Genomic DNA, 8,498 nt, shown 5'->3' with positions numbered 1-8,498 from the left:
ACTAAATTCTTGCTACGTGACAATAATGTACTGAAGGAACACACACTTATCCACACACACACAGATTTACAGAGAATCGAGATAGAGACCAAGACAGAGAGACAGAGAAAGACACATACAGAGAGAGAGAGAGAGAGAGAGAGAGAGAGAGAGACAGAGAGACAGAGAGACAGAGAGACAGAGAGACAGAGAGAGACAGAGACAGAGAGAGAGAGACAGACAGAGAGAGAGAGAGAGAGAGAGAGAGAGAGAGAGAGAGAGAGAGAGAGAGAGAGAGAGAGAGAGAGAGAAGATTGGGGGAGAGAGGGGAAGGGATGTGGTATAAATATAAATGAAATTGATATAAATTATAGAGCTATACTGATATTATAGAGATTGAGATAAATAGATTATAGTAACCATATCATTATACTTTGTTTCCTTTCTAATACTTTACATTTTATTTATATTTAGAATGGGTCCAAAAGCTTTACCAAATTGCTAAAGGTGTATATGATAGATAAAAATGATTAAGAACTATTGTTCTATAAAAATTAAGTAGAATATAACATTTTACCAGATGTTCTGTATGCTTCTCTGTGGTCCCTTTCGCTTATCATGCAAAGCTATGACAAGCATTTGCACTGGTAGAGGACCAAGAGCACAGTGGAATGACATCTTCCCACTTCCATCCATCCATATATAAAATATTACCCAAAGAGTTGTTCTAATGACTTAATGTCTAAAAAGTGATTGTTGCAATCATTCAGTAAGTGATATATTTAATTTTTGCAGCAAACATTAGTAAATGGTAGACCTGAAAATCACAAACTACATATCCCTTGGGGTTGAGAAGAGATTGGAGGTGGCCCTTAATTTGGTTTAAAGCACTCATGAACATACCTGAGAACTCTTTATATCTTCTTCCACTTTATATCGACTTCCATCAGCATATATCCTCGTACAATATCATTGTTGAAGTGTATAATGATCTTCTGGTTCTGCTCGTTTCACTTAGCATCAGTTGATGCTCCAAATGAAAATATTCAATTTGTCAATCATCTTCTGTTGATTCTTGTTTTCAAAGCACTTGGAAGAGTTCCTTAAATAGATGGGTTTCCTGCCCTGCTCTGGGGGAACATCCTTTCTTCTAGTTTATTTTACCCTTTTTAATGAGAGTCAAATTTTTTGGGCTCCCAGTTCAGTAAGTTCTGCACCAGTGAATGAGGTAGTACTTCTGATGTCATAAAAAGAACTCTCAAAGGAGAGTCTAGTGATTCAGGGCCTGTCTTGACTAGTCCAATTGTTAATTGTGTAACACTCGACAATTCATTTCTTAGCTCTGAAAGTCATTATCCCTCTGTGCAAAATCATTCTAATGAAACTTGTACTTCCAACCTCAAGGTGTTCATGGGAAAAATAATTTGAAATGGGTCAAATGCTTCATATAGATGAGTTCTTATTAATTATATAAAACTGATAACAAATGACTGTTAATTGTTTGAAATAATGAGTCAAATATTTATATTCTTTTGGGGGGGCGGCATGAGAGAGTATCATCTTTGTGGAAGATGATATTCATGATGTTTCTCCCCTGAAATTTTAGAAAAGAGAGCTTAACTATTGAAAGAATTATGCCAAAATTAAATGTAGCAAAGAATCTTGACAGGAAAGACCCTCTTCCCAATCCAATTAACTAATCAGAGACATCAACAGGTACAAAGAGAAAACATTTATGTAATGCTGCAAGGGAGAAGCCCAGACACATACCTGGGAGCCATCCCAACCCCTTCCATCTGCTCCTGCAACCCAACCTGCTTCCAGGTTTGTCCAGGCACTAAAAACAAAAGACTGGACCCTTCTCATTGGATAGACTAAAAGGACATCATTATCCTTGACCAATAATCACCAATGCTGGCTGCCTCCCACAGGTGACATCACTCCCTGCAACTTCTTGTATCTCAGGTTCAAAGTTCATTCCTCCATGGAGTAAATGACCTCCCCCAAGGTCCAAAGTTCTGGGAAAAGGGATCATATGATTCAATACTGAGAAATACTTCATCCAATCAGTTCCATTCATTGCTAAGAAAGGTGGCCAAAAAAATAAAATTAAGGAAGAGCTGAGTTTGATGCATTTCTCATACATTTACTGTCTAAATATTTAAATTTAGGCATTTTGCTTATATCAAATTGAGTTTCTTCAGCTGTAAAAATAAAAAAAAAAAAGAAACAAAAGAAACCTATAATGATAGCAGCATGTACCTCATTAGATTAGAATAAGAATCAAATATGTGAATGCCTTTACACTGGTTAATAGGCTTTAAGAATAGAAATTATACAGCTGCTGCTGCTTTTAATACTTGATTGGTTATTTTCTCTTCTCCTAAAGGACAAACATTACATCACTATGTTGGGATCAAATTACAGTGTGTCCAGCTACTGCTGATCAGATCAGAATGAAATCAGATTGCTCCACCCCAGGTTGGGGATAAATAGTGTATAAGCAGAGCATGTCCCTAAACAAGCCAAAAGGCAATCAGATGGAAGAAAGGGATAGAGTTTAGGAAAAATAGAGTTGTATGCAGTAGAGTATACTGAGATATTCCCTGGAGAAACGAAACCTATTCCTGTTCAGCCTATGGATCCTTTGCCTCCAGGCACAGTAGCCTTGACCATTTCACTTTCTGAGAGTGCTTACAAAACAGTGTTCATCCATACACTGATGTGGGAAACTGGAGAATGTGTAGCTAATGTCCTAGTCACTAACACAGGTAGACAAAGTGTGATTTATCAAGCAGGAGAAGTAGAAGTATCAGGCTTATTGTTATATACCCTAATAAGCAATCTGGTGACAATCGCCCAGATTCTGACTCCAATGAACAAAATCCAGGAATATATTGGACAGCAGCTGTGACAGCTGACTGACCCTATGCTTACTATTTATATAAATGGAATACCATTTGAAGGATTGGTAGACAGGGGTGCACTTGCTACAGTTATTAGAGGTGCCAATTGGCCCAGTCACTGGCCAAAGGTTAAGGCAGAGGGGGCACAGTAGATAGAGCACCAGCCCTGAATTCAGGAGGACCCGAGTTCAAATATGGTCTGAGACACTTAACACTTCCTAGATATGTGACCCTGGGCAAGTCACTTAAACCCAGGCTCAGGAAAAAAAAAAAAAAAAAAAAAAGTTAAGGCACACACCTACATGTGTGGTGTAGGAGGATCAATAGCAGCATAAGTTAGTGCTATGTCTTTGAGATAGACATTTGAAAATGAAACAGGAGTTTTTACTGCTTTTGTGGTTGAAAAATTCCCCATCAATCTGTGGGGAAGAGACATTTTATAACATATAGGATTACAAGTAAGCACTTTGGCTTTGTAGGCAAGGCTGCTGTTGAAGGCCTAATTGGACTCTTGCCGGTTTCAATTCAGTAGAAGACTGAATCTCCAGCTTGGGTAGAACAGTGGCCCTTAAGAAGTGATAAAATTCAGGTCTTATTAGACATTGTATAAGAACAAGTTGACCAAGGACACTTTTGGCCTTCCCTAAGTCCTTGAAATTCCCCAGTATTTGTGGTGAAAAAGAAATTTGGAAAATGGAGGATGGTCAGTGATCCAAGAAGAGGAAAGGACCAGATGGAAAGTATGGGAATTCTTCAGCCTGGACTTCCATCTCCTACTCAGTTGCCAAGAGAATGGCCTCTTTGGGTTATAGACATTAAGGATGGTTTCTATTCCATCTCTCTAAGAAAGGAAGATATCAAAAGATTTGCTTTTTCAGTGCCTAGTGTTAATTTGGCTAAGCCTTATAAAAGATATGAATGAACATTTTTGCCACAAGGAATGAAAAAACAGCCCTACTATGTGCCAAATATATGTTGCTGCTGCTCTTGCTCCAGTAAGAGAAGCATTTCCTAAAGTAATGTTGTTACATTGTATGGATGATATTTTGGGATGTGTACCTGAGGAACAAATGTTAAAAGCATGTCTACAAAAGTCCATAGAAACACTGAAGTACTACAAAATGCATATAGCTACAGAAAAAAAAATTCAAAGAGATGATCCTTTTCAATATTTAGTATATGAAGTATATCCTAAGACACTCACAATACAGAAGATTTCTTTAAGAACAGAGAAGTTGGACACCTTAAATGAGTTCCAAAAATTAATAGGAGATATCCAATAGATGTGACCAGGGTTAGGCTTAACTGCCAATCAACTGCAACCTCTATATGACATTTTAAGGGGAGACAGTGCTTTGAATTCACCACACCAGCTTACAAAAGAAGTGCAAGAGGCTTTGAGAGAAGTTGAACTGGCTTTATCCAATGTGGTTGAAAGAGTCACTCAAAAACCCTTGGAAATATCACTTTTTGCTACAAAAGAGGCACCCATAGTAGTCCTTCATCAAAGACACAGTATGATTGAGTGGATAAGCCACCCAGTGCAACCAGAACAAAGCCTTACTCCTTACCCAGTGCTTGTGGCTAGAATTTTATTACAGGCCATTAAAAGAGTAGTACAATTATCTGGGATGAGTCCTCCAAAAAGAAACACATTCTATATTAATGCACAAATTAATATATGCCCTGAGAGCATTTCATAATGGCAAATTTGATTGACCACAGCTCCAAATTTTGCACATGGGTCTCCATTAAAGATAACCCGGCTACTACATAATAGGCAATGCATTTTTGAAGAAAAGGTTTCTAAGGTTCCTCTTACATGACCAATCATCTTTGCAGATGACACCAAAGAAAATATTTTTGCTAACCACTTCATGATTTATGCATAAAGAGAATAGTCAGAAAACTCCTTTTCAGTCCACTGAGCACAACAAATTATTTGCTGTCCTGTCATTTGCTCTCACTTATTACCCAGGAGACATAACTATAATTACTGATTCATCCTATTCAGTAGGTGTGGTAAAAAGAATTGCCACAGCCCAAATAAAATTTACAGCCTCTAATATTTAACAGCTCTTTAAGGAAGTTCAAGAGCAAGTGAGAAAGCATCCAAGCAAAAGTTATATGTTGCATGTCTACTCACATAGTGGACTTCCAGGTACTATTTTTGATGGAAATTCAAAGGCAGATAGCCTTTTCACTATGTTATCCAGTACTCCTTTATTTCAGAAAGCACAAGAATCTCATTCTAAATATCATCAAGCTGCTCAAGCTTTACATTTACAAATTGGAATAACAAGAGAGCAAGCTAGGAGCATTGTAAAAAGCTGTATAGCTTGCCTTCCTTTCCACAATCCTATACTCCCTCCAGGGAAGAATCCTGGTGGTTTCAGACCCAATGAAATCTGGCACATGGATGTGGCCCATTATAAATCTGTTGGTCATCTGTCTTTTATCCTTGTGGTGGTAGATACCTTTTCAGGATTCACTTTGGCAGTGCCAACAGCAAAAGAGACAACCTGAGTGGTCACTGAATTCATGTCCAAGCATTTTGAATTATGGGTGTGCCACAAGAAATAAAAACAGACAATGGGCCTGCATATACTTCTAAATATTTTGTGCACTTTTGTGCACAGTGTACGATTTTATACACCATTGGCATTCCTTTTAATCCTCAAGGTCAGGCAATGGTAGAGAGAAGAAACAGAGACACTAAGGCAATCCTCAAAAAAGAAAGGAAAGCAGGAGCCACAGGTAACCTTAGAGAACTTCTAAATTTAGTTCTCCATATCATTAATTTTCTAATTTTTGACAAAGATGCATTGGTTCCTGCAGACAGGTTTTTTAACCTGTGGCAGTATCCAGTGTGAGAAGCTCCACTGTCCTTAGATAATCACCAGGTGATGTGGAGAGACCCAGAAAGTGGTGAATGGAAGGGACCAGAGAGGTTAGCTGCTTGGTGGAGAGGCTTTGCTTGTACTTCTTTAGATGGAGAAGGAAACAGATGGGTGCCAATGAGTCTTATTCTCCTTGTTCATCAGGGAGAGACAGAAAAAGAGAAAAACAAAGGAGAAGATCTAAGAAACATCTGACATTGAAAGAGCATGGCTGATAAGGAGACTGTTAAAGATTCCCTAACACAAGATAAGGCTGTTAAAGAACTTTAAAACCAGAAGGAATCATTGGATTCCCTAACACAAGATGAGACTAATGCACAATGGACTTATGGACTTTAATAAATTCTCAATTTATAATTATTTGATTATGTTATTTGTTACATACTTCTAGCATGTATAATGTTACTATGTTACAATATATATATGTTTATATAAATATGTGTAATACCTCCCATATTGATGGAGTTATGTTTCAAGGCCATGACCACCCTATGTTCTAAATCAAAAGAAAGGGAAAGATGTTGGGATTACAAGGTGATAACTCAGGTTGTCTAAACAATTCTCTAGCTCAGAGTTGACACCTTTAGCAGTTGACACCTTTAGTTTTCTCAAAAGGAGTTTACACATTTAAAGGAGTTTTCACTTTTAAAAGGAGCAAGTTGATTGGTTGAAGGATTTCCCACAAGCCCCTGGATTCTCATCTGCCCATTCTCTGGGAGGATAAAAGAGACAACATGGGGCCTGGGAAGCAGTCTGGATTTGGGAAGGACTAGAGCTGGAGGAGATTCAGAGCCAGCATTCAGGAAGAAGAAGAAGAGGCTGCTGGAGAAGAAAACCAGGAAACCTGCTCCCAGAGAAGGATTCCAACTGAGGGAGCATCCTAACTTTACACAGCACGCCTATACTGAGAGGCACTGAGGAGGCCGCCCTAGGAGCCACACCGGGCAGTGACTACAGCCAGATTCCGGACAGGGAGAGAGCCATGAAGAGCACCAGGAACCTGCTGGTGGACGGCAAGGAGAACTGCCTGACGTTCGGGGACAGTTTCGAGAAGAGGCCCAAGTCCTACTTCCACAGGATCGGCTATGATTTGAAGCCGGCCTCTGTAGGCCCATCCGGGGAAGGTGAGCTCCAGGTGAGCAAGGGAGACGAGGTCAGGGTCTCCCTGCCTCACTTCCCTGGAGCTGCAGCCCCAAAGACTGTCTTCAAAGGAAACAAAAGACCCTATGAGGCAGACTGTATTCTCCTCATTAATCAGGATACCGGCGAATGTGTTTTGGAAAAAGTCAGCAGCAGCCCTCAGGTCAAGAAGATGAGAACTGAGGGAGGGAGCAAAACCCAGGTAAGAGTGGGAGCGCCCCCTGCACCGGCACCGCCCACTCCCATAGCATCGGGATCCCTGCCTCACTTCCCTGGAGCTGCAGCCCCAAAGACTGTCTTCAAAGGAAACAAAAGACCCTATGAGAGAGACTGTATTCTCCTCATTAATCAGGATACTGGAGAATGTGTGTTGGAAAAAGTCATCAGCAGCCCTCAGGTCAAGAAGATGAGAACTGAGGGAGGGAGCAAAACCCAGGCAAGAGTGGAACCGCCCCCTGCACCGGCACCGCCCACTCCCATAGCATTCCGAGCCGCAGGGAAGACACCTGTTGGACCAAAAGCCTGTCCTGTGGAAGAAGATCTTCTCGGGGAACTCCAGTTGTTGGACATTAAGAGACAGCTGAGAGCCTGGATGGAGCAGATGGAGATGTTCAGAGACAGCAGCTCCTCAGACTCTGACAGCTCCAGCAGTGAAGAAGAGGAGCCCGCCCCCGGAGGCTCGTCCTCCCAGCATCCTCCTCTGCAGTTCCCTCACAGAATCCCTCTGGGGAACAGCAGCACCAGCCAACTCCCCGACAATAACCGGCTGATGAGCATATTGCAAGAAGATTTACAACTGAGTGACTCCAGCAGCAACAGCAGCTCCTCTGACTCTGACTCTGAGAGCTCCAGTAGTGAAGAGGAGGAGCCCGCCACAGCCAGAGCCGCGTCCTCCCTGCATCCTCCTCTCCCTCACAGAATCTCTGTGGGGAACAGCAGCAGCCAGCTCCTCGGGAATAGCAGGACAATGAGCATATTGCAAGAAGATTTACAAGTGAGTGACTCCAGCAGTGAAGAGGAGGAGCCCGCCTCCAGAGACTTGGCCTCCCAGCATCCCCCTCTCCCTCACAGAATCCCTGTGGCAAACAGCAGCAGACAGCTCCCCGGGAATCACCAGCTGATGAGCATATTGAGAAAAGATTTACAACTCAGTGACTCTGAGAGCTCCAGCACTGAAGACCAGGAGCCTGTCACAACCAGAGCCTCTTTCTCCCAGCGTCCTCTTCTGCAGTTACCTCACAGAAGCCCTATGGAGACCAGAAGCAGCCAGCTCCCCGGGAATGACCAGCTGATGAGCATATTGCTACAAGATTTAAAACTCAGTGACTCTGACAGTGACAGCAATGACTAGCCTTGGAACTTCCTGCATCTGAATTTGTTAGAACATCTGGATAGATGAAGGACACAAGCAGAAACCCACCCCCAAGGAGAGCATTTGGCCCTTAGTGAGCCCTGAGTCTCACTGAACCTGAGCAGCATGCACTTTTATATATTATAGGCTTACATTTTTACCTCAGAATCTGGGTAGCATGTTAAAATCTGGGTAGCATAAAACAAAAAAAACAAACAAAAA

At 41.4% G+C, this 8,498-nt stretch overlaps 1 pseudogene; it reads left to right on the top strand.

The window, feature by feature from the left end:
• Positions 1-6,373: 6,373 nt before the first annotated feature.
• On the top strand, positions 6,374-8,276 carry LOC141547454 (ELL-associated factor 1 pseudogene; annotated as a pseudogene).
• Positions 8,277-8,498: the final 222 nt, after the last annotated feature.

The sequence above is a fragment of the Sminthopsis crassicaudata genome, chromosome 6, assembly GCF_048593235.1.
Source record: "Sminthopsis crassicaudata isolate SCR6 chromosome 6, ASM4859323v1, whole genome shotgun sequence".
Taxonomy (NCBI): Eukaryota; Metazoa; Chordata; class Mammalia; order Dasyuromorphia; family Dasyuridae; genus Sminthopsis; species Sminthopsis crassicaudata.
This window is presented reverse-complemented; position numbering and strand designations above follow the sequence as displayed.